Source organism: Cibotium barometz, chromosome 4 (genome assembly GCF_041138505.1).
Source record: "Cibotium barometz isolate CiBa-2024 chromosome 4, ASM4113850v1, whole genome shotgun sequence".
In the NCBI taxonomy this organism is placed as follows: Eukaryota; Viridiplantae; Streptophyta; class Polypodiopsida; order Cyatheales; family Cibotiaceae; genus Cibotium; species Cibotium barometz.
Genome location: NC_141049.1, coordinates 6,783,980 through 6,808,907, shown reverse-complemented (window position 1 = coordinate 6,808,907; position 24,928 = coordinate 6,783,980). Strand labels below are relative to the sequence as shown.

Below are 24,928 nucleotides of genomic sequence, written 5' to 3'. Positions count from 1 at the left end.
TGTTGCAGACCTCCCAACCTCCAAAGAAGCTTATGAGAAGCTGGACAAGCTTTTTGGGCTCAGGTAAAGAACTCCAAAGTTTCTTTGCAAATAGAGTTCTATGGTTTAATGATGCAACAACATGAGAGCTTTAATGCTCATGTGAACAGGATGAAATCCTAAATGAACCAGCTTGCAGGTCGAAAGGTACAAGTCGAAGATGATGTGGCCCTTGCAGTACGCATTAAGTCTATGCCGGAAGAGCTTTTTGGGAACCTCATCACCGCTATTGGTCTACTACTCAAAAGGTGACTTTGACTACCAATATACTTTACTCCAAGGATACAACTTCTAGTGAAATTATGTCATAGGCATAGATGTTGGGTATTTTGGAGTTTTATGTGTGTGATACCTCTTAAAGGGTGTATGCGTGTATTGAGTCGTACAAAATCTGAGTTTCTCTCTTCCAAAGTTGCTTGGAGCTTCAAACACATACAAGTGTTATCAGAGCAGAGCAGGCTGTGTTTTAGGGTTTCAGGATTCCTCTAATTTGACTGTGCGCTGCTGTCCAGTGCTGCCCTTGTGACAACCGCCCAGTTGCGCCCAGGACAAGAACTCTGCAGCCAGCGCCCATACTGGACGCCATTCATGCCAGCGCTCACCTGGCCGCCCTAATCTGAGCAGCGTTGCCATTGTGCACGCACGAGCCACCTGTCTACGCTACACAGCGGCGACGACACGAGATTGCTGACGTCAGTCGCCCCTTCAATGTTGTACCTGCCATGCCCAGTTGAGCGCTGTTGAGCTGCCTCCTATTTCTTCTCTTGCACAGCTGCCGAGCGCCTCCTCGGCCTGCCTGTTGCAGAGTCACTCCCAGTATACAACATTTGCCCACTTATGATATCAATAGCGTATGGGTAGCACGCCATCAGTGCTGTGCGACAGCAGATTGTCGTCAACAGCACCAAATTGGATTCACGTCATCATCAAATTGGATTTTTGCACACATATGGTAATCTGTCCACTTATTGCTACCACTCAGCATATCTGCCGCATTCGGAGCTGTCATTAGCCATGGATCTTAACGGATTTTTTTGGTGCTAACTTTCCAGCTTGGTAGACTAAGATCAAGTTACTTCTAATGAGAGATGGGATTTATTAGAGCATTGGGAAAAACCAGAAGGTGCAGCCACATCTCCGGAAGTGAAAGCTTGGAACAACCAAAATGATAGAGCTTTGGCATGTATCGGTCTCGGTCTTGCTACATCTCCGGAAGTGAAAGCTTGGAACAACCGAAATGATAGAGCTTTGGCATGTATCGGTCTCGGTCTTGCTGATAATCTCATATACCACCTCGACTTTGACCAATATGTAAAAGAGGTATGGGATAAGCTTGAAAATTTGTTTGGAAACAAGATAAATAACTCTAAGGTCTTTCTCAAGCAAGAGTACTATACTCTAAAAATGAAAGAACATATCACACTCTCCAAGAGCATCTCAGCACAATAGGCTAACTTTTAAAACAACTCACAAATGCAAAATTTAATGAGGATGATAAAAAGGTAATTTTCTTCTCTAGGTTGGAAGAGATAGATAGGTTCAAGAAAGTGTTTTCTACACTCCGAGTGTCTTATGAGATGGCATATGACAGTATGGAGGTTGTTCTCATTGATGAAGACAGATGGTTTCAAGACCACAATGCCACTAGTCTTGACTTGGAGAAAAGTATCTTCATTAAATAGAAGGACCAAGACAAAGGGAGAACTTTCAAATGCACCTTTTGCATGAAGTTGGGTCATACTAAAGACAGATGCTTCAAGCATCTAGTTGAAGAGTAAGAAAAGAACCATGTTAACTTAGTTGTTGAGGTTAAATATGAAGATGAAGAAGCTGAAGGTACCTTGGGCAAGCCAGAAACCTTTACTATAGCATCAGAAAAAGCTTTCACTGCTTTTCTCTCTCTCTCTCTCTCTCTCTCTCTCTCTCTCTCTCTCGTTCAGAGGAAGGTTACGACTAGGTCCACCTTCATGTTTATGTGTCTATGTGTGAATCAAGGTTCTCTGCACAGGGGTTGGTAGAAAAATTGCTCGCTGAAGCTCCCGCCTTCACCCCTGCGCTGCTCGCCCATCGCCTTCCCTCCCTCGCGTCCCTTTCCTTCCTCCCCCCGCCTGCCACCATCGCTTCTGTGCCCCCCCCCCCTTCTTCTCGCCGTTGCGCCCCCCCTTTCTTCTTGCGTTCTCGCCCGCTTGCGCCCCCCCCTTCCTCGCTGCTGCGCCTCCCCTCTCCTCGCCATCTCATCCCCCCCCTCCTAGCCTCTTCGCCTGTTCGCCCCCCCACCCTTTTTCGCCTGTTCGCCCCCCCCCCCCCCCTCTTCGCCTGTTCGCGCCCGCCTCCCTTCAGCAGCGCCCCGCCCCCCCTTCCTTTCGCGTTGCTGCCGCCCCCCCCCCGGGCTTCTCCTTCGATTTTTCGCCCCCTCCCTCCAATTTCGTGCTGTTTTTCACCCCCAGGGGGTTTTGTTTTTTCCTTTTCATCCGGTCTTCCGCCTCTTTGTGTGCAGCCCGTTTCTTGCAGGATTTCCGCTTTCGCCTTGCCTTCGCCTGAGCTTCAGACTCTGATGGAGACTCCTCCCGCCTCGTCTCAGAGGGACTCATCCGCAGTCCCCTCGCCCGCCCCCGAGGACATCCCCATCAGGCTTTCTCTTTCGCCGAAAGAGGAAGCGAGCCTCACCGCAGAGGTAGAGCGCCTCCAGGCTCATTCCACCATCTGTCGTATAGTCGGCACTCGCCCCAGCAGAGGGGAGATCAGGGATCTTCTTCAGGCTCGCCTTCTTGCAGATGTGGGCAAGATCCTGGATGTACAGCTCCTGGGCCGGGGACATTATCAGATCGAGTTCGAGGCCGCCCAGAGCGTTGCCAAGGTCCTTGCCATGAGTCCTCTGGACATCAGGGGTGCTCGGGCTTTCTTCAGACCTTGGCAGCATGGATTTGACCCAGCAGCGGCGGAGCAGGGAGAGCGCCTCTTCCATATTACAGTTTGTTTCCCTAGTCTCCGCCGAGAGTATCTTCCGCTCCTCTCCAGGCTCGGAGCATTGGTGGGGGCTCGGTACTAGAGACGGGCCCCTGAGCAGCTTCAGTGGTGGCCAGAGTAGCTGGGCTACCTTCGGTCAGAGTGTTGGTGTCTGACATCTCCTCCCTTCCTAAGGTCATTCAGCTACCTAGGATAGGGGGGGGGGTGGATAGATCAGAGAGTGGAGTTCTCGGGGCTCCCGAACCAGTGCTTCATTTGCAGGCAGGTCGGTCATCTGGCCAAGGCCTGCCCTCGTAGGAGACCTCGACCCTCACCACAGCAGCAGGCTACTGATGGCCCGCCCACAGATTCGGCTCGGCAGGCTGCCTCCAGGACACCTGCTCAGGCCACAGAGACCTCGGAGTGGCAGCCTGGACAGGGGCGCCGCCGAGGGAGATAGCCACAGCAGCACGCCCAGAGACCGCTGCAGCAGCAGCCACAGTCTCAGCCTCACTGGGTTCCCGTGAGGAACAGCTTTGCTCCTCTTCAGGAGGAGACCCCTGCAGCGACTGAGGACCAGGAGATGCCAGCACCCCCTCCTTCACCCCCCCCACCCCCGTCCCCTCCCACCGCCTCGCTTCCACCTTCGCCTCCTCCCGTCTCCGCTCCGGTTTCGGCAGCGGCCCCCTCTCCACCTCCCTCGCCTCCCCCTCCTCCCCCTCCGCCCGCCTCACCTTCCCGGGAGGCCCTGGCAGTTCCCTGGCTCTCACCTGCAGTCCGGAGAGCGCTGAGCACTGACCTCGCTCGAGCATCACAGAGGAGACCTATGCTGATTAGGGCCTCACGGATTTCATCTATCCGCAGTCGGCTGAGTCGCCTTGGCATTAGACAGCGCTCGGAGGCTTTTGATTATACCTTCACACGGCTTTTTGGAGCAGAGGGCCCCCATGAGCCAGCTCCCATCCGAGTTCATGTAGTGATACCTCCGGCCCGCGGGGAGGAGGCACTAGACTCAGCGGTGGTCTTCTCGTTCCCTCTATGTGGACCTTGTGACCGGGAGTGGACTCTAGAGCTCGCTCTCAGCACTTTGAAGACTCAGGCAGTTGAGTTTTCTCATCACATGAGCGATCTGGAGGTGACAGATGTGATAGGCCGACTTTGGGAGTTGGCTCATTTTTTCTTGGATCCCGGGAGTGTGGATACCTCAGGGATTCGGCATTTGGTCGTGCGCATAGTGGCAGACTTGGCACGCGACCCTGGATATGTGAGTATACACGAGGTTGCTCTGTCAGAGCAAGAGGCAGTCGCCATGGGCCACAGCCACTGGCGCCTGATCCGGGATTCTTGCAGTACACCGGGTGGGCAGATTCGCAGCCGTTCGGATGGGGACTACTCTCCATCCAAGCCGCTTGCGAAGGCCCGCCGTACGGCTGAGACAACATCCACCTCAGCAGGGCATCCATGAGGATCATCTCATGGAATGTACAGGGCCTTGGCGGAGCACACTTTATACGCTATCGAGGTTGCTTGAGGCAGGAGCTTCAGAGATGCTTGGTTGGTGGCAGCATTGACATTTTGATGATGCAGGAGCACCACTTGGGTGAGAGCAGGATCCGGAGATATGGTTCGGTGATGCCTGGTAGATGGGACACTTTTTGGTCTGCAGGGTTTGGTCCTTTGGGTGGACAGGGAGGAGTATGCATGGTTATTGCAGATGTATGGCGGCAGGCCATTGTGGATCGAGGGATCATTGTGCCTGGTAGAGCACAGTATGTCATTCTGAGGATGCATGATGAGCTATTGGGTGTGCTCAACATCTATGCGCCCGATCATGCTAGTGCCAGAGCAGAGTTCTGGACTCAGGTTACAGATGCATTGCCAGAGGCCGCACATTGGTGTGTTGGGGGAGACTTCAACATGCTTGAGGACCCGGCAGATAGGGTGGGAGGCAGTCATGTTACAGTGCACGGTACGGAGCTTGCAGCTTGGGACCGGTTTTGCATGTCACTGAGGATCACTGATGCATGGCAGCATGGGGCTTTCTCCCGGTCTCAGGACAGTCTTAGTTTCTCTCGGTCGGATCGCCGGCAGGGAGGGACTAATCTATCACGGATTGATCGCTTTTATGTGGGCGACTGGTTAGGGGAGCGAGGGGGCTCCGTCGGTATTCTCGCTGGCACCTCATTTTCAGATCATGCGCCAGTTATATTGACATTGGAGGAGGGGACACGGGAGCCCAGCTTGCAGTTGAGGATCCCAGAGAGGGTACCTACAGATCCCAGTCTCGCTGAGGACATTGAGAGGATCTGGCATGATAGTCAGTGCTCTGACCAGGATGCAGCGGGCCAGTGTGCCCAGGGACTCATTGATCTTAGCTCTTTTCTACACGCTGCAGCTTTGACACGACTGGGAGAGATTCGCGAGCGGGAGCAACGGCTGAGACGCAGCCTTGCTTCGCTACAGCGCCTTCAGGAGCAGCAGCCTACATGTGAGTGGGTGGCGTCCCAGCTGAGCCAGGCACGCCAGGAGGTTAGAGAGGTAGAGGAGCAGAGACATGAGTTTTACTATCGTCGTCAGGCCTCTCAGTGGACGCAGCTTGGTGATAGAGTGACTGGAGAGTTTTTTGAGATCACTGGACTCCGTCATGCGCGAGCAGGAGTCCGCCAGCTTGGTAGACCGGATGGATCGGTAGCTACTAAGCTCGGGGAGATCAGAGCCATTGCTACTGCATTTTATAGTGACCTGCTTTCAGCGGAGCCAACCACTGAGGATCGAGATGTTTGCAGACAGACTGTGTGGGCCCATGTGCAGAGGAGGGTCACAGACCATATGCGTACAGTTCTAGGTGCGCCTCTGTCAGAGATTGAGCTTGCCGAGGCCTTGAGGGTCCTGCCGCGACATAGTTGCCCAGGGGAGGACGGACTGACGCCGGCCTTTTTTATGCACTATTGGGACCTTTTGGGGCCAGGCCTCCGCAGGGGCTTTCAGCATGTTTTGGACACTGGGGTGATGCCGCAGAGCTTTTCAGAGGGCTTGATCTATCTTATCCCCAAGGGGGAGGGAGTATCAGATGACATTCGGCAGGCCTCCGCAGGGGCTTTCAGCATGTTTTGGACACTGGGGTGATGCCGCAGAGCTTTTCAGAGGGCTTGATCTATCTTATCCCCAAGGGGGAGGGAGTATCAGATGACATTCGGCATTGGAGGCCTATTACGATCCTCAATACTGTCTACAAGGTCTTAGCAAAGGCCTTGAGTTTGAGGATCCAGCCCTTCCTGGGGGAGTTGATTCATGCTACTCAGACAGGATTTGTCAAGGAGCGCACTATCCTTGACAACATCTTTACTTTCTGGGAGGCGACGGCCTGAGCTAGATTTCTTGGCGAGGACTTGGTCGTGATGCTTCTCGATTTTGAGAAGGCATACGATAGAGTTGATTGGGGTTTCTTAGAGGGCACTATGCTTCGCCTGGGCTTTGAGCCAGGATGGATCAGAGGGGTGGCAGCTCTGTATTCCACAGCTTGCAGCCAGGTGCTGATTGCAGGAGGACGGGGGCCGAGTTTTGAGCTGACCAGATCAGTCCGTCAGGGGTGTCCTCTCGCCCCTTTCCTTTTTCTCTTCTTTGCGGAGGCTATGAGTATGTATTTGACGGCAGAAGAGGTTGGTTTGAGAGGACTGCAGCTCCGAGTCCGGGGGGAGGACCTGCTTGATGCTGAGTTTGCAGACGACACGGGCTTATTTTTGCATGGCCATGAGGCCAATCTTATTCGGGCTGAGCAGTCGCTCTAGGTTTTTAGTGTAGCTTCGGGAGCACTGATCAATTGGCGCAAGACAGTGGCCTTTGGATCAGTAGTGCTCCCACTCCGGCATGGAGCCCGGACCCCGGTTTTAGATGGATTCCTCCAGGCACAGCAGTGCGGTATTTGGGATGCCAGATTGGCCTAGATTTGTCACCTGAGCAGCCGATTGCCCCGCTTCTTCTGAGCATTCGGAAGAAGCTATTGTATTGGAGTACAGCTCGACTATCCTTGGCTGGGAGGGTGGTGGTGGCAAATCAGGTGCTATTAGCGACCATGTGGTACATTACGTCTTGCTGGATTTTCTCGAGCTCTTGCATCAGCCAGGTACAGAGGCTGATCAGGAACTTTCTGTGGTCCGGGAGGGACGGTCAGCCAGCTCGGGCAAAGGTTGCATGGGTAGTTATTACACTTCCGTTGGCTCAGGGCGGTTTGGGCATTATAGATCCAGTCGATCAGAGTAGAGCCTTATTGGGGAAGCTTATTGTTCAGGGGTTGCTTCCAGGCGCTGAGCCTTGGAAAGAGCTCCTCTTGCAGCGACTGCAGGCTCGGGCGCCCCAAGCAGGGGGTACTTGGGCACCAGAGATTCGCTGGATCTTCATAGAGATGAGGAGGACAGGCCTCAGTAGAGGATGGGAGGACAGATTTGCTTTGAGTATCCTGAGAGCTTGGGAGCTGCTGAGACCGGGGCTCTCTCAGCGGCCTCCTTCTTGTGTTGAGGAGCGGGCCAGACAGCCGCTCATCTGGAGCCCAGCGGTTCGCACGGAGCAGGGTCATATGCTGGGTTCTCGGCCTCGTCTAGCCTGGGGACCTTTAGCGGCAGGCCCAGCTCGTAGTTTTGGAGACTGGCAGGCTTTCTGCAGTCTACCAGAGGAGATCCAGGTGGAGAGGCTGAGTCACTTCAGTGGGGGGTTGATTATGAGGGATGATATACAGGAGGCACTCACAGAGGAGTGGTTCACGCCTCTCGAGCCAGTGGCCCCACGGTGGATGGGAGCCTTTACACAGTTGGAGATCCTGATTGCTGTCAGAGCTAGCACTGAGGATGGCAGATGCCTCTACTATGAGATTCAGGATGAGGGCAGACTCCAGAGAGTGGAGGTGGAGTCGCCTTTGGTTGCAGAGTGCACCTTTCAGAGGATTCGGGTAGTGGCCGCCGCTTCTCGGAAGTGGCATATTGACCCCGACCCTGCTGATGTGCTCCCGGATTGGCGCATATGGGCATATGCAGCGCGCCCCTTGGCCCGGCTACAGTGGGACCCCGGGGAGTACGAGTGGCATGATCCTTATGCATCCCTTGAGGCCACAGAGATCACCTTTTTCCAGTATACTGTTCGGCTGGGGCGGCATATTTTGACGGCGAGGAGGACGGTTTCTCCAGCGGCAGCGGGGCATTGGCGACTACAGGGACTCTCACAGGAGTTCCTGGAGGATTTCTGGGCTCGGCTCTGGGCTAGTCGGCAGGCCCGCAGGATCTCGGCTTTTCAGTGGCTGGTCGCCCACAGGGGCTCAACAGTTGGCACTTGGCTTGTTTACAGCAGTCTTCCGGCGGCCTGCGTCCGATGCGGCCACCCTATGGAGACACAGAGACATTGCCTTTGGGACTGCCCTCAGGCACAACAGATTTGGCTGCGGATGCTGCGTATTCTGGCCCCCCTCTCTCCAGAGGGTATGTTTACGTGGGGTTATGGGCTATGAGATGGAGCAGGGCAGTCAGGCCATCAGATTTATTAGGGGCCAGCTTCGCCTGGTTCCGGCACTGGATTTCTCGTCCGCCAGCTGGACACAGGAGAGGGATTTACGATGGGAGCTCCTCAGCAGCCTCACCATCTGGTTCACCTGGAGGGCCCGGTGCTTTACGGCCTTTGAGGGGAGATTGGAGCCACCAGCAGAGACTGTACGGGGGATTTGGCAGGAGTTGATCCACACCTTGCGAGGACAGTACGACCGCATACGGGGAGACTCGGATGAGGCGATCTTACGACGCCAGGCCTTTCACACCACTTGGCGCTGTGGCCCTTTCTACACCTTACACACGGGATCCCCCCGTTGGCACTACAGGCCACCTGTTTGGCTCTTCCCCCCCCTCTATTGTATGATTTAGCCGCTCAGTTCTTTGTACTGATGCTTGTATTTTGCAGCACCTAGGGAGAGTCTCCCGAGCTGCCATGATGTATTCGCTACTCTATCTCTCTTAGGAGCAGGAGAGATCTTTTGTAGCCCTACGGGCGTTTTTATATAACTAATGAAAGGATCTTTTCTCGTGAAAAAAAAAAGGTTCTCTGCACAGGATGTCCCTCGAAATTTGAATTAAATAAACCCTGTGTGTTTTCTCTTTTATATGTTTTGTAACACCTTGCTTTATAAAAGGCTTTATTCCTATACTATCCCTGTTGAGAGCAAGGTGTGTGTGTGTGTGTGTGTGAGTAGACCGATGTAAGTTAAAGTCAGGAGTGGTCAAGCTTTATTTGCAGGCTTGATTGTGATTTGTTGTATCACGTTAGGTAAGGATACTGTGATCTTTTGCATCATGTGGTGCCAGTGAGCCCAAATCACCGTGCTTATTTAAGGTCTATCTTGATTCATCTCTGAAGGGAGGTTTGTTGGTTATTTCATAGCTTTATGTGTGAGAACTTCTCTTAAAAGGTGTATGTATGTAAGAGTGTGTGAACCTACTCTTAAAGTGGTTCATAATATCTAGATATTTGTGTGTACATGACATAAGAAATGATGTCATGTACTAGATATGGTTTGGTCAAAAGATTAGGCCTTCTAGCCTATAAAAGCATGTACTTGATACTAGGTTAACATCAATGAAAATAGAGAATTGAGTCGTGCAAAATCTGAGTTTGTTTTATCTCTCTTCATCAATCTCTCTCTCTCTCTCTTGGAACTAGATATGGTTTGGAACATTATGTATGCAGATGCAGAGCATATAGTGTCATTAGAGAGAGATACACCACCATCTTCAGTGGACATCCCTCACTCTGCGAGATCATGGAGTCCGCAGACCAACGCAGATTTGGCCAGTTCTTGCTAGAGACACAACGCCATAGAGAGACACTGCTACAGACTCATACCACAGGGAGAGGTGGGCGATAGCTCCAGCTCACTGATTTCTTCCTGAGATCTATCCCAGTGCCTATCCTGACACAGGAGGGGGTTACACTTCAGCGTGCTGCGGCCTCTGAGCCAGATGGAGACCGAGAGCACTAGGCTACCAGACTCCCAGATTACATCAGAGGGAGATCACAGAGATACGGGCTCGACATCAGCACCATATCCAGGAGCGGCTAGCTCACTTACACTCACACCCGGAGATCATGCTCTGAGGTATATTTGCCTCGCCATCACCTATGTATCACATATTACACCCCCATTATGGTACTGGTTGGAGCTAGACAGATCTGCATTGCATTCTTGTATACCCTGTGCATATAGGTTGCATACTGAGCCTCTAGCAGTAGTGTTCCATTCATCACACCCACACTAGCTCAGTACTTTCATAGTTTATTTCATGTTCATTTTGTCCTTTTTTTTTGGGACATCCAGAAGACATTGACAGTTGTACATTGATTTGTCTCATAGGTCGAGTTCGGCCTCTAGTAGACGTTATACAGCTTTCTTTCTTTCTCTCTCTCTCTCTCTCTCTCTCTCTCTACTCATTTATGGCAATCTTCCATTCCCCATAGCTTCCACAGTCACCTGCAGCTTTAATACATACAATAGATTTATCTAAATGAAGTGTGTACTAGGATAACGTTTGAGGGAGAATTGTTGGAGAAAAGCCTTATCCAAGTACAAAAGTATAAAGGTGCGAACAACCTCTAAAAAGGGCTACATGTGTGTGTGTGTGTGAACCCACTCTTAGAGTGGTTTACTAAAATATGTAGATATTATACCTGTAATGACCTAAGCAATGATGTCATTTAGGAGAGCCTCTAGGTATAACTTCTTGGGCGCGGCGCATAGGGGGTTTCACAAAACACTTGACCATTAATGCACTTAAATACTGAAATCGGCCCTAGCCTTAAACATGTGCCACTTAATCCACAAAACTGTAAAAGAGAGATGTACACAATTGACATTGCATAGAGGCTGAAATGGATCAACCCCCCTCCCCTTGGAGTATTTTATTATTCAAGGAGAAAATATCATGTATAAGCTTTGAGGGCCTTACTCTCCCCATGGGAGATGCCGGATTATTCAAATACAAATGCCATAACACAACCCATCACGAAGTAAGAATAAAATTCAGCTAGTACATAGACTGTTGAAATGCTGAGCCAACAATATAATCCATATACGTATGTGTGGATATTGATTCTTCCCTAAAAACCACGGGTCTTCATGCAATAGAGCTGGTACAGCTCTCCATTCCCAGTACAACAAGTATAGCTAGTAAATCAAGTACAATGGCTTGTACAACAGGTACATTGGTTGGTACAACAAGTATAGTGGTTGGAACAATAAGTACAAGGGCTGGAATAGTAGATACAGTGGTTGGTATAACAGCTACATGTGTTGGTACAGCAAGTATAGTGGTTGGTACTATAGGTACAATGGTTGGAAATCATAATAAAATGATTAAATACCCTTACCTTAAGTATTTCTTCGCGATGGAAGCCTTCAAAACAGTCCCCAATAGCCGGTATACTTTATGGGCAGCCTTCGAGAGAGAGAAAGAGAGCAGCCAGCATTAGGGTAACGTGTAACGGTGGTAGAGAGCTACAACCTTGGAGTAGAGAACCACCAAGAATAGAGAGGAGTTGCCAACATAGTAGAGGCTAGTTTGCAGAAGTAGAGCCTCTCTAAATGAAGAGAGAGGGCTCCAATTTATAGATTTGGGGCGCCCATGAGTAAAAATGGAAAGTGAAGGCTATGATGACAAGTGGAGAGTGACACAAGAGCTGAAGTGATGAGGCCACTTATCTCACTTTGATCCACTTTCTTACCACATGTTCCAATCTAAGAGATGGGTCCTTCCATAAACTTTTTCTCTAAAAATATCCCAACCTTTTGTTGTAGGAACTTTGGCAACCCTTGGTATTTTTTCAATTCCAGATGTATTGACACGAACGGAATTTCCATCGGGGTCGGGCCAAAAATAGTAACCCTGCTAGATTTTAGGAGTCTAATCCTTTGTATTCTAGGATAATCTCCCATTCCCAAAGCTTGTACTTTCCAAATATTTAGATGTCCTAGAGTCCACCAAACTGCTTTCATACTGGGAAATGTCTAGGGTGGTGACATCCTCCCCATCTTCTTAAAAGTCCGCACCTATAAGCTTCAAGCCATATATCCAGATATAATCATGTCTCATCAAGTGGGTGAGATGACACAGATCTTATTATCAAGCTCAAAGGCAACTGATATGGGGAAATATCTTTTGGTTGGCATGATGGGTTCATAACCCTCGCGTCACATGATCGAACCTGGAAAAGAAAAGCTAAGAATCCTGGACTCCCCCACCTCCATCCTTTCACGTCTCTATGTCCAGAAATAGTTTCACAGAAAAGACTCATTTCAATGGGTCTAATTACACCACCTGGGCTAATCTTATGGAACAAGTTTTCACTTCTCATGGTTCTTGGAACCTGGTGAAGGGACTTGAACCAAAACCCCACCCCTCACTAGCACCTCCTGAAGTTATCCGCTAACGGGAGGCTAGGAATGCTATTGCCATAGCGGGCGGAGCTTCCCTGTGGCCATCCGGTCACTTGGGTAGTTGATAGTGGAGCTACACGCCATATGGCATGCAATGGTGACATTTTCATCTCTCAGCTACTTGCTAAGGGTGAAGTTCGATGCGGCAACAACACACTGATGTCCATCAAATCTGTTGGCACCGTTTTATTTGACACCAACACAGGCCTCAATCAAGCAACATTGGACAATGTCTATCTTGTTCCTAACTTGGGCCTCAATTTACTTTCTGTATCCTAGCTGACCCAACTCGATCGTGGAGTTTACTTCAACAAGCGAGTTGTAGAGGTGATTGATGAGACTACCGGTCTTGTTGCTTTCTGGGTTCAAGCACAAAAGGATGGCATATAGGCAATAAAGCCAATTTCATGATTTCAAAATAGATTCTAAGAATCCATAAATTAGATTGTCTTTTTCACATGCCTTGATGTGTGATTGCTCCCATAAGTGCATAGGTTGACCGTATTTAACTACACTAATAGTTAGTGTTTATACCCCAACAGGATCGTCTTCACACAAGAGTGTGAAAGAGCCAAAGCTTTGATACCAATGTAACTTCCGGGGCGCGGTCGCGTAGGGGATTTCGTAAAACACTTGACCATTAATGCAATTAAACATTGAAATTGGCCATAGTCTTAAACATATGCCACTTAATCCACAAAACTGTAAAAGAGAGATGTGCACAATTGCCACCGCATAGAGGCTGGAATGGGCGACCCCCCCTGTTACCATTTGGCCACCCAATTGGTCCACCCGTGCTTTCTTATCATGTATGTACATTGGACTCGTGTCCATGGCAGTTGTTTATGCCGGGGATTGATGCCACTCATGTGATACTGTAGACTTGGCTTTCCGTTGGGACTTGTGCCTCCGTGTACATGCCCGGAAATGCTTGGTGGATTGGTGTTCCATTGGGTCTGGTACCTCGTGTACTTTCTTTCTGGAGCACGTCTATTTTGGTATAGTCTCATGAACGGGGATTGTCCATACCAATGCTGCACTGCATAGCATCTTTATGTGCTTGCTTGCAATTGAAATTGCATGCTGTTTTCATGCTTGCTTGACCAATGTGTAGTTCCGGGTAAGGGGACGCCCGCCCGTGAACCGTGCGTGTGAAATTGTCTGCTGACATGGTTGTGTGGCATGTGATTAGGTGGTAAGTATTACCCAATCTAGGCTCAAATAGCCCTTAGGACTTAACCAATATTTATAAGTGAGTGCGTTCCCACTTCATTAAAGTTTGGGCGCCCAAAAGTCACTTATAAATTATGACCGCTTCCAAGTTCACACTCACTGAAGTCTCGAGGCGGACAAGACTCAATGTCCAGGACCTTATCCTCCCCTTTTACTCATAAATGGGCATCTCCCCATGTCCCTTCACCTGATTGGACCCCAATTCACTTACTTATTAAGAGAAAATTCGTGTTTTCTCTTCTTGAAGATTTTTGGAGACGGAAAACTCTGTTTTTCCACCATTTCTCTCCATTTCCAAGCTCTCCATAGCCATACCCAACTTGCTAGGGTGTTTTCCAAGCTTCCAAGAGTGTTTCCAAATGCTAATCACTCTCCTACACACTCCCAATGACTGAAATTCAACAAAACAGCTCTCTTTATTGCTGTAATTTCTGGTCTTTTTGCTGAAAACCCTAATTTCAGCTCTCCTTTCTCAAGTTGAACCATAGGGGAAGCTTTCCCAAGGTTCCCTTCATCCTCTTGAAGACTTTTGTCACGAAGAAAGGCGACAAATCAAAGATCTCAACACTCCAAGGACTTCCATCGCGAAGACTTCCGCTGTCATTGACTCTACTTGCTATTGGTAAGCTTTTATGCTTAAACATGGGAGCAAGTAGCAGGAGGGAGGAACCGGATTACAAGATCACATACCCTGTGTAGTGTTCTCTTGTCCTACGTGCTCTCTTGCAGATTGTTGCTACCATGTGTTGGTGGAATAATAGAGAGCAGATGGTAGGGAACATGGGCACTTGAGAGGGTAGTGTGGGTTGCAAGTCTACATCGACAACCACTTGTTTGCAATAATGTATTCATATGCATTGGTATGGAAATCTGGTCAGAAATGCCCATGACACTATGTACTTGATTCTCCCAAGATCAATATACTTTATTTGAGGGAGGGGTCGGCCGTTCCGGCTCATTGTGTGTCTCTTGTCAATTCAGCAATTTACTTCTTGTATTTGAGCAAGTGTCCATCAAATCTTAGTGTATTTAAGTGTATTGATTAGCATTGTGTTCAACCAAGTTACATTGGTATCAGAGCATACGGTTCTCTTTCACTTCTATCGTGAGAGATGATCACCGTGAACACTAGCTATCTCTACACTTAGAACATTATGGACAGCCATATAATGAATGTTGGAGATGCTAATACAAGAGGCAGGGACAATGAAATGCATGCCTCCAATGCTTTATAGGATGAGCAAACTCATGTGGTGCACAATAGGGAACATGAATATGTGGGACAGCCGTCCCGTGGCAAAGAGAGGATGCAGGAAGAAGAGTCCATAGTCTTGAGGGTTGAACTTACTCGTATGCAGGCTCTCCTCCATGCACAACAAGAAGAATTGAATCTCTACCGCCACGAGGATCCATTGGTACATGACCGTTTGAAGGCCAAGAAAGTTGAATCTTATATGGATCATGCAATGGCAATAATTGCTCAAGAGTTGCACATGCAACTGAGGGATGCAACACGTGCATACTTGGCTCGTACCGAGGATGCCTATGTAGAAAAGGCAACCATCCCACATGTCTTGCTGAATCCCCACAAGTGTCCGAACAAGAACTTATGTCTAAGAGGATGAATCTCCATGCTATGGGAGAGGAACAATCAGTGACTTCACGCCATGCAGGAACACCTAATGTAGCCCGTGAAGGATACAATGTTTATGGCAGTGGTCAAAATGTATGTCAAATGCCATTGCCGGTTGAAAATATGCATGCGCAACACATGCATCATGGGCTGCAATTTTCTGTTGGTGCAGGTATTCCGCATCTCTCTCATGCCACTCATGCCTTCGAGTGTGCTCGTGAGGGAGAAGCTATGGCTGAAAATGTATCAATGCATGTTGAGGGGCCAGCCATGCCTCATGCTTACAGGACACATGTATGTATGCCTTATGCATCACCTTTTGGTCCTAAAATGATGCCAGTCACTCACAGGGACTGTCCCAATGGACAAACATGGGAGAAAACATGTTGAGATGCACACACATGCATCAAAGTCCGTGACTTTAAAGACGGAGACAAATCTGTGAAGTTTGACACATATCATGGGGAATATGATGCATCAAAGGCACTTGCTTTTATTGCCCAGTTTGATATTGCTTTCAGTGATGAGGATTTCACTCAGAAATCCATGATCTGGCATGTAAGCATGTTCATGAAAGGCACTGCAGCCCATTGGTGGCTCACGGAGAAGCTCTCACTCAATCTTGTTAGATCATGGGAAGAGTTCAAGGAGAGGTTCTATGCTCAATTCTTGTCTCCCAATGCATTGAATGAGATAACAATGAAGTGGGATTGGGTAAAGCAAAATGAGGGAGAATCGGTAAATGCATATGTACAAAAGTTTTGGAAAGTGCTTTTGGAGGTGTCTCCATTTATGTATGTCACCGAGGCGGAAAGGAAGAGAAGGTTTCAATCGGGATTGCAACACCCGTGTACAAAGCGGGACTACAAATGTATCCTGGTCATACTTAACACCAATTAATCGCAGCCGCCACCGCCATCGAGCAATTGGAACTCAAATTGAGTCGATCCAACACCCTCATTTCAAGGCAAAGAGAGGGCTGTCCAAAACCTGCAAAATGATGGACAGCCACCTAAAAAGGACCAAAACCAAGATATAAATGGTCCAAAGGCTCAAAATAACACTACCAAGAAGCGTCCCTTCAAACTGAGAGACTATGGTCTGACTCCGGAATAGAAAAAGCAATATATGAGTGAGGGGAAATGCTTTACTTGTGGTAGCACCGAGCATATTGCAAAGGCATGTCCAAACAAGAAGAAGCGTGATAATGCAAATGCATCAAAGCCTAATGTGCATATGGTTCCGGATGTGCAGGGCAACACTTCACATGATAGCAAAGATAGGGTTGTATGTAAAGCTTGGGGAGAGCTTAAAGATCAGCTCGCTTTGTTTATGTTTGATGATTGTGCATCTGAAAATTTCATATCCACACAACTGGCAGCTGCTTTGGGTATTGAAGTAGAGGACATGGGTCCTCAAATTGAAGCAGGGGCTGCCTTTGTTGGTAGAGAAGTACAGGTCATGCCTATTTTTGGCAAGTTGCGCATACACATTCAAGGCTATGTGGATCATGAGGATTTTCTTGTGCCGCCTTTGAATGGCTGTGATGTATTGCTTGGAAAGCCTTGGCATACACGTATTGATCCGTGCAAGGTTTGTAAGATCAACAGGATCACCTTCATGCATAAAGGTCGAGAACATGTAATTGATGCTGGTGAAGAGGGTGATACCATTCCCCTTGTATCTCATGTACAAATTAAGAAAGTAATGAAAAATTGTGTTTTTGTGTACTTGATTTTTGTACGAGATCATGTTGAGAAAAATAATGTACATGTAAACACTCTTAGTAATGATAGGCTGAAATTTTTGCAAGAGCACAGATCGTGTAAGTGCATCCCAAAAAGAGGAGATCATGAAACAAGTGAATGAGCTTCTTGAGAAGGGTTTGGTTCAGCCAAGCTCTTTCCTTATTGTTCACCCGTCCTCTTGGTTCAAAAGAAGGATGGATCCTTTCGTATGTGTGTGGATTATAGAGCTTTGAATAAGCTTACCATCAAGAATCGGTTTCCGATTCCACGCATATACGATATCCTTGACAAGTTGGATGGATTGGCATGCTTTAGCCGAATTGATCTCAAGAGTGGATATCATCAAGTGCGTGTAGTGCCTGAGGATGTACACAAAACTGCTTTTAGGACAGAATTTGGGCTTTATGAGTATCTTGTTATGCCTTTTGGTCTTACAAATGCCCCGGCTACATTCAATAGAATGATGGATCGCATATTCCGTGGGTACAGGAAATTTACAGGTGTCTTCTTTGATGACATCCTAGTCTTCTCGAAGACCGAAGAAGAGCATAGAGCTCATTTGGCCATTGTTTTTGAAGAGCTCCATAAGCATAAACTCTTCATAAATGCAAAGAAGAGTGAGTTCTTCCTGTCAGAGATACATTATCTTGGGCATATTGTGTCCAAAGATGGAGTGCGGATGGATCCTGCAAAGATTGATGCAATTCGGAATTGGCCCGAATTGAGTTCGGTGCATGAGATCCGTAGTTTTCTTGGATTATGCTCTTACTACCGCAGGTTCATTTGGCACTTTGCATGGATTGCTTCTCCTTTACATGATTTGACAAAGAAGAAGGCCGTGTTCAAATGGACCTATGTAGAGAGAGATGCATTCCTCAAATTGAAAGATGCAACTACTCATGGTCCAGTGTTGATCATTCCGGATTTGCAAAAGCCTTTTTGTGTGGAATGTGATGTATCTGGAAATTGCATAGGAGCTGTCCTTAATCAAGAGGGACATACCGTGGCTTATGAGAGTCGTAGATTGCATGATGCAGAGCTATCTCTTGGCATTTATGAGAAAGAGCTCTTGGCTGTAATTCATGCACTTACTATATGGAAACATTACCTTCTTGGGGCTGATTTCACTGTGAAGACAGATCACCAGAGTTTGAGGTATTTTCTTACTCAAACTAAGCTGTCAGAGAAGCATATGAGGATGGCCAATTTCCTCTCTATGTTTCATTTTCAGATCTTGCACACCCTGGGAAAGAAGAATGTAGTGGCCGATGCATTGTCACGAAAGCCGTATGTAGCAGCTATCTCGGTTGCCACTCATGGGGACTTGTCTACCATGCGTGATTTGTATCATACGGATGCTGATTTTGCTACTATTTGGGTTGATTTGATGGCTGGTCATGCACATGCCTCATATGTGATCAAAGAGGGTTATCTCATGAAAGATAATTGCCTATGTGTGGTGTCTGACATGAGGCAAAAGGTTTTGGATGAGTGCCATGCTCCTCCATATGCTGGTCATAGAGGCATAATGCCTACTACGCACATGATTGAGCGGTATTTCTTTTGGCCAGGTTGCGGAAGGACATAGAGGCACATGCACGTGCATGTATCACCTATCAAAAAGTCAAATTTGATAGGCAAAAGGCACCAAGTTTGCTTCAGCCATTGTCTATTCCCACGCAGCCATGGAAAAGTATTACAATGGATTTCATTATGGACTTGCCACGTACCCAACAGGGTAACGATGCAATTTGGACAATTGTGGACAGGTTTAGCAAGCAAGCTCATTTCTTGCCGGTCAAAAAGACCATCAAAGCTGAGCATATGGTTAAAATACATCTTGCATAAGTGTTCAAACATCATGGAATGCCGAAGTCCATTGTGGGGGATAGAGATCCCAGGACTACAAGTCTCTTTTGGCGGGCCTTATTTGATAATATGGGCACCAAATTGGACTTCTCATCAGCTTATCACCCTCAAACAGATGGGCAAAGTGAGGCTGCAAATTCAGCCGTGTTGAATCTCTTGAAATGTTATGTGGCGGATCAGAAGTCTTCTTGGGAGAACTACTTACCGCTTGTGGAATTTGCATACAACAACACGGTGCATGCATCTACGGGAAAGGCCCCATTTGAGATTGTTTATGATAAGGTGGTTTTGCCACCTATCCTTCGCACAAAGGATGAGATATTTGCAGCTGATGAGTATGTAAGAGACTTGGATATTGCTTTTGCTCAGGTGCGGACAGCCATTGCAAGGTCACAAGACAAGCATAAAAAGACTGCCGACAAGCATAGAAGGCAATTGGATGTTAAAGAGAATGATTGGGTATTGCTGAAATTTGAGAAAGCAAGACTTGCAAAGAGGCCTGGCAAAGAGGGTGCATATCCTAAGCTTGCAACCAGGTACTATGGGCCTTTTCGAGTGATCGAGAAGATCAATGAAGTGGCTTTCAAATTGGCATTACGTAGTCATTGGCACATACACAATGTTTTTCATGTATCTCCTTCGCAAGTATGTATGGCCGGAGCCCAATGAAATGGTCATTGAGGATCCACCAGAAGTGGATGAGCTTGAGGAGATCTTGCAGCCAAAGGAGATTGTGTATCACAAGGAACGCAAGCTTGCTGCAGGCAAAGTTGTGAGGCGTTACCTTGTGAAGTTTAGGAACTATCTTTCCATTGATGCTAAATGGGTAGATGAAGAGTTCTTCAAAGATTGCCCGCATGTGCTTCAGGCATATTTGCATGCTTTTCAGTTGTTGCGGACAACTGTTTAGAAGCCTTAAACATATGCCACTTAATCCACAAAACTGTAAAAGAGAGAGGTGCACAATTGCCACCGCATAGAGGCTGGAATGGGCGACCCCCCCTGTCACCATTTGGCCACCCAATTGGTCCACCCGTGCTTTCTTATCATGTATGTACATTGGACTCGTGTCCATGGCAATTGTTTATGCCGGGGATTGATGCCACTCATGTGATACTGTAGACTTGGCTTTCCGTTGGGACTTGTGCCTCCGTGTACATGCCCGGAAATGCTTGGTGGATTGGTGTTCCATTGGGTCTGGTACCTCGTGTACTTGCCTAGAGCACGTCTATTTTGGTATAGTATGTAACTTGGTTGAACACAATGCTAATCAATACACTTAAGATTTGAAGGACACTTGCTCATATACAAGAAGTAAATTGCTGAATTGACAAGAGACACACAATGAGCCGGAACGGCCGACCCCTCCCTTGAGTAAATTGTATTATTATTGGAGAAATTTCAATACATAGCTTCACGGGCATCCATTGCCAAATCCTCCATGCCAATGCATATGAAATTCAGCATTTAGAAAACAATGGTATGTCGATGTAGATCACCAAGGAGCTGCCTTGATGCCCGGCCCGACTTCAGTGCCCATATTCTCTACCATTGGCTCTATGTTCTACCAAGCAAGGTAGCAACATCTTCAAGAGCACATAGGACAAGAGAAATACTACACAGGGCGGCTAAACAAGGAGTCCTGCTCTTCTATTGAGTAAGTAATGACAATACATTGTCCAACTAGCTTACCAGTCTTCATGGAAGTTGTTGCAAGCGGAAGCCTTCGCGTTGGAAGCATTAGAAGTGTTGATATCTTTGATTTGCCGCAATCCTTCGTGACAAAAGTCTTCAAGAGGATGAAGGGAACCCTGGGAAAGCTTCCCCTATGGTTCAACTTGAGAAAGGAAGGCTGAAATTAGGGTTTTCAGCAAAAAGACCAGAAATTACAGCAAAAATGAGAGCTGTTTTGCTGAATTTCAGTCATTGGGAGTGAGTAGGAGAGTGATTAGCACTTGGAAAACACTCTTGGAAGCTTGGAAAACACCCTAGCAAGTTGGGTATGGCTATGGAGAGTTTGGAAATGGAGAGAAATGGTGGAAAAACAGAGTTTTCAGCCTCCAAAAATCCTCATGAAGAGAAAACACGAATTTTCTCTTAATAAGTATGTGAATTGGGGTCCAATCAGGTGAGAGGACATGGGGAGATGTCCATTTATGAGTAAAAAGGAAGATCAGGTCCTGGACATTGAGTCTTGTCCGCCTCGGGACTTCAGTGAGTGTGAACTTGGAAGCGGTCATAATTTATAAGCCCTTCTATTGAGTAAGTAATGACAATACATTGTCCAATTAGCTTACCAGTCTTCATGGAAGTTGTTGCAAGCGGAAGCCTTCGCGTTGGAAGCTTTAGAAGTGTTGATATCTTTGATTTGCCGCAATCCTTCGTGACAAAAGTCTTCAAGAGGATGAAGGGAACCCTGGGAAAGCTTCCCCTATGGTTCAACTTGAGAAAGGAAGGCTGAAATTAGGGTTTTCAGCAAAAAGACCAGAAATTACAGCAAAAATGAGAGCTGTTTTGCTGAATTTCAGTCATTGGGAGTGAGTAGGAGAGTGATTAGCACTTGGAAAACACTCTTGGAAGCTTGGAAAACACCCTAGCAAGTTGGGTATGGCTATGGAGAGCTTGGAAATGGAGAGAAATGGTGGAAAAACAGAGTTTTCAGCCTCCAAAAATCCTCATGAAGAGAAAACACGAATTTTCTCTTAATAAGTATGTGAATTGGGGTCCAATCAGGTGAGAGGACATGGGGAGATGCCCATTTATGAGTAAAAAGGAAGATCAGGTCCTGGACATTGAGTCTTGTCCGCCTCGGGACTTCAGTGAGTGTGAACTTGGAAGCGGTCATAATTTATAAGCCCTTCTATTGAGTAAGTAATGACAATACATTGTCCAATTAGCTTACCAGTCTTCATGGAAGTTGTTGCAAGCGGAAGCCTTCGCGTTGGAAGCTTTAGAAGTGTTGATATCTTTGATTTGCCGCAATCCTTCGTGACAAAAGTCTTCAAGAGGATGAAGGGAATCCTGGGAAAGCTTCCCCTATGGTTTAACTTGAGAAAGGAAGGCTGAAATTAGGGTTTTCAGCAAAAAGACCAGAAATTACAGCAAAAATGAGAGCTGTTTTGCTGAATTTCAGTCATTGGGAGTGAGTAGGAGAGTGATTAGCACTTGGAAAACACTCTTGGAAGCTTGGAAAACACCCTAGCAAGTTGGGTATGGCTATGGAGAGCTTGGAAATGGAGAGAAATGGTGGAAAAATAGAGTTTTCAGCCTCCAAAAATCCTCATGAAGAGAAAACACGAATTTTCTCTTAATAAGTATGTGAATTGGGGTCCAATCAGGTGAGAGGACATGGGGAGATGCCCATTTATGAGTAAAAAGGAAGATCAGGTCCTGGACATTGAGTCTTGTCCGCCTCGGGACTTCAGTGAGTGTGAACTTGGAAGCGGTCATAATTTATAAGTGACTTTTGGGCGCCCAAACTTTAATGAAATGGAAACGCACTCACTTATAAATATTGGCTAAGTCCTAAGGGCTATTTGAGCCTAGATTGGGAAATACTTACCACCTGTTCACATGCCACACAACCATGTCAGCAGACAGTTTCACACGCACGGTTCACGGGCGGGCGTCCCCTTACCCGGAACTACACATAGGTCATGCAGGCATGAAAACAGCATGCAATTTCATTTGTAGGCAAGCACATAAAGATGCTATGCAATGCAGCATTGGCATGAGCAATTTCCGTTCATGAAACCATATAAGACCAGGCGTTTCCAGGCAAGTATATGCGATACCAGACCTAGTGGAAAGCCAATCCTCGCTATGGAGAGCTTAGAAATGAAGAGAAATGGTGGAAAAACAGAGTTTTCAGCCTCCAAAAATCCTCATGAAGAGAAAACACGAATTTTCTCTTAATAAGTAAGTGAATTGGGGTCCAATCAGGTGAGAGGACATGGGGAGATGCCCATTTATGAGTAAAAAGGAAGATCAGGTCCTGGACATTGAGTCTTGTCTGCCTCGGGACTTCAGTGAGTGTGAACTTGGAAGCGGTCATAATTTATAAGTGACTTTTGGGCGCCCAAACTTTAATGAAATGGGAACGCACTCACTTATAAATATTGGCTAAGTCCTAAGGGCTATTTGAGCCTAGATTGGGAAATACTTACCACCTGTTCACATGCCACACAACCATGTCAGCAGACAGTTTCACACGCACGGTTCACGGGCGGGTGTCCCCTTACTCGGAACTACACATAGGTCATGCAGGCATGAAAACAGCATGCAATTTCATTTGTAGGCAAGCACATAAAGATGCTATGCAATGCAGCATTGGCATGAGCAATTTCCGTTCATGAAACCATATAAGACCAGGCGTTTCCAAGCAAGTATATGCGATACCAGACCTAGTGGAAAGCCAATCCTCCAGGCGTTTCCTGGCATGTACACAAAGGCACAAGTCCCAGCGGAAAGCCAAGTCCTCCAGGCGTTTCCGGGCATGTACACAAAGGCACAAGTCCCAACGGAAAGCCAAGTCCTCAAGATATTCTGGGCATGATAACGTCAAGTCCCAGCGGAATATCATATCCAACTATACAGCATGACACGTGTCAATCACATGCATAGGCACATTCCATAAGCCATGGACACCAATCCAATATGTACATAGTGTGAAAGCAAGAGTGAACCATTCGGGTGGCCAAATGGTGACATAGTCTCATGAACGGGGATTGTCCATACCAATGCTGCATTGCATAGCATCTTTATGTGCTTGCTTGCAATTGAAATTGCATGCTGTTTTCATTCTTGCTTGACCAATGTGTAGTTCCGGATAAGGAGACCGCTCGTGAACTGTGCGTGTAAAATTGTTTGGTGACATGGTTGTGTGGCATGTGAACAGGTGGTAAGTATTACCCAGTCTAGGCTCAAATAGCCCTTAGGACTTAGCCAGTATTTATAAGTGAGTGCGTTCCCACTTCATTAAATTTTGGGTATAAATTATGACCGCTTCTAAGTTCACACTCACTAAAGTCCCGAGGCGGACAAGACTCAATGTCCAGGACCTGATCCTCCCCTTTTACTCATAAATGGGCATCTCCCTGTCCCTTCACCTGATTGGACCCCAATTCACTTACTTATTAAGAGAAAATTCGTGTTTTCTCTTCTTGAAGATTTTTGGAGGCTGAAAACTCTGTTTTTCCACCATTTCTCTCCATTTCCAAACTCTCCATAGCCATACCCAACTTGCTAGGGTGTTTTCCAACCTTCCAAGAGTGTTTCCAAATGCTAATCACTCTCCTACACACTCCCAATGACTGAAATTCAGCAAAATAGCTCTCTTTATTGCTGTAATTTCTGGTCTTTTTGCTGAAAACCCTAATTTCAGCTCTCCTTTCTCAAGTTGAACCATAGGGGAAGCTTTCTGAAGGTTCTCTTCATCCTCTTGAAGACTTTTGTCTCGCGAAGAAAGGCGACAAATCAAAGATCTCAACACTCCAAGGACTTCCATCGCGAAGACTTCCGTTGTCATCGACTCTACTTGCTATTGGTAAGCTTTTATGCTTAAATATGGGAGCAAGTAGCAGGAGGGGGAACCGGATTACAAGATCACATACCCTGTGTAGTGTTCTCTTGTCCTACGTGCTCTCTTGCAGATTGTTGCTACCATGTGGAACAATAGAGAGCAGATGGTAGGGAACATGGGCACTTGAGAGGGTAGTGTGGGTTGTAAGTCTACATCGACAACCACTTGTTTGCAATACTGTATTCATATGCATTGGTATGGAAATCTGGTCAGAAATGCCCATGACACTATGTACTTGATTCTCCCAAGATCAATATACTTTATTTGAGGGAGGGGTCGCCGTTCCGGCTCATTGGGTGTCTCTTGTCAATTCAGCAATTTACTTCTTGTATTTGAGCAAGTGTCCATCAAATCTTAGTGTATTTAAGTGTATTGATTAGCATTGTGTTCAACCAAGTTCCACCCCTTCCCCCCCC

General features: G+C 47.2%; 1 protein-coding gene across 5 annotated transcripts in view; it reads left to right on the top strand.

Moving 5' to 3' along the window:
- The first annotated feature begins 312 nt into the window (after window positions 1-312).
- The window catches only part of LOC147638837 (pentatricopeptide repeat-containing protein At2g39620-like), a 35,968-nt gene continuing 11,352 nt past the window's right edge, over window positions 313-24,928 (top strand). For all 5 annotated transcript variants that reach the window (XM_086785024.1, XM_086785019.1, XM_086785007.1 and 2 more), the window contains exons 1-2: window positions 313-991; window positions 1,092-1,359. The gene's annotated coding sequence lies outside the window, so the exon portion shown is untranslated. The remainder of the gene's footprint in view (window positions 992-1,091; window positions 1,360-24,928) is intronic.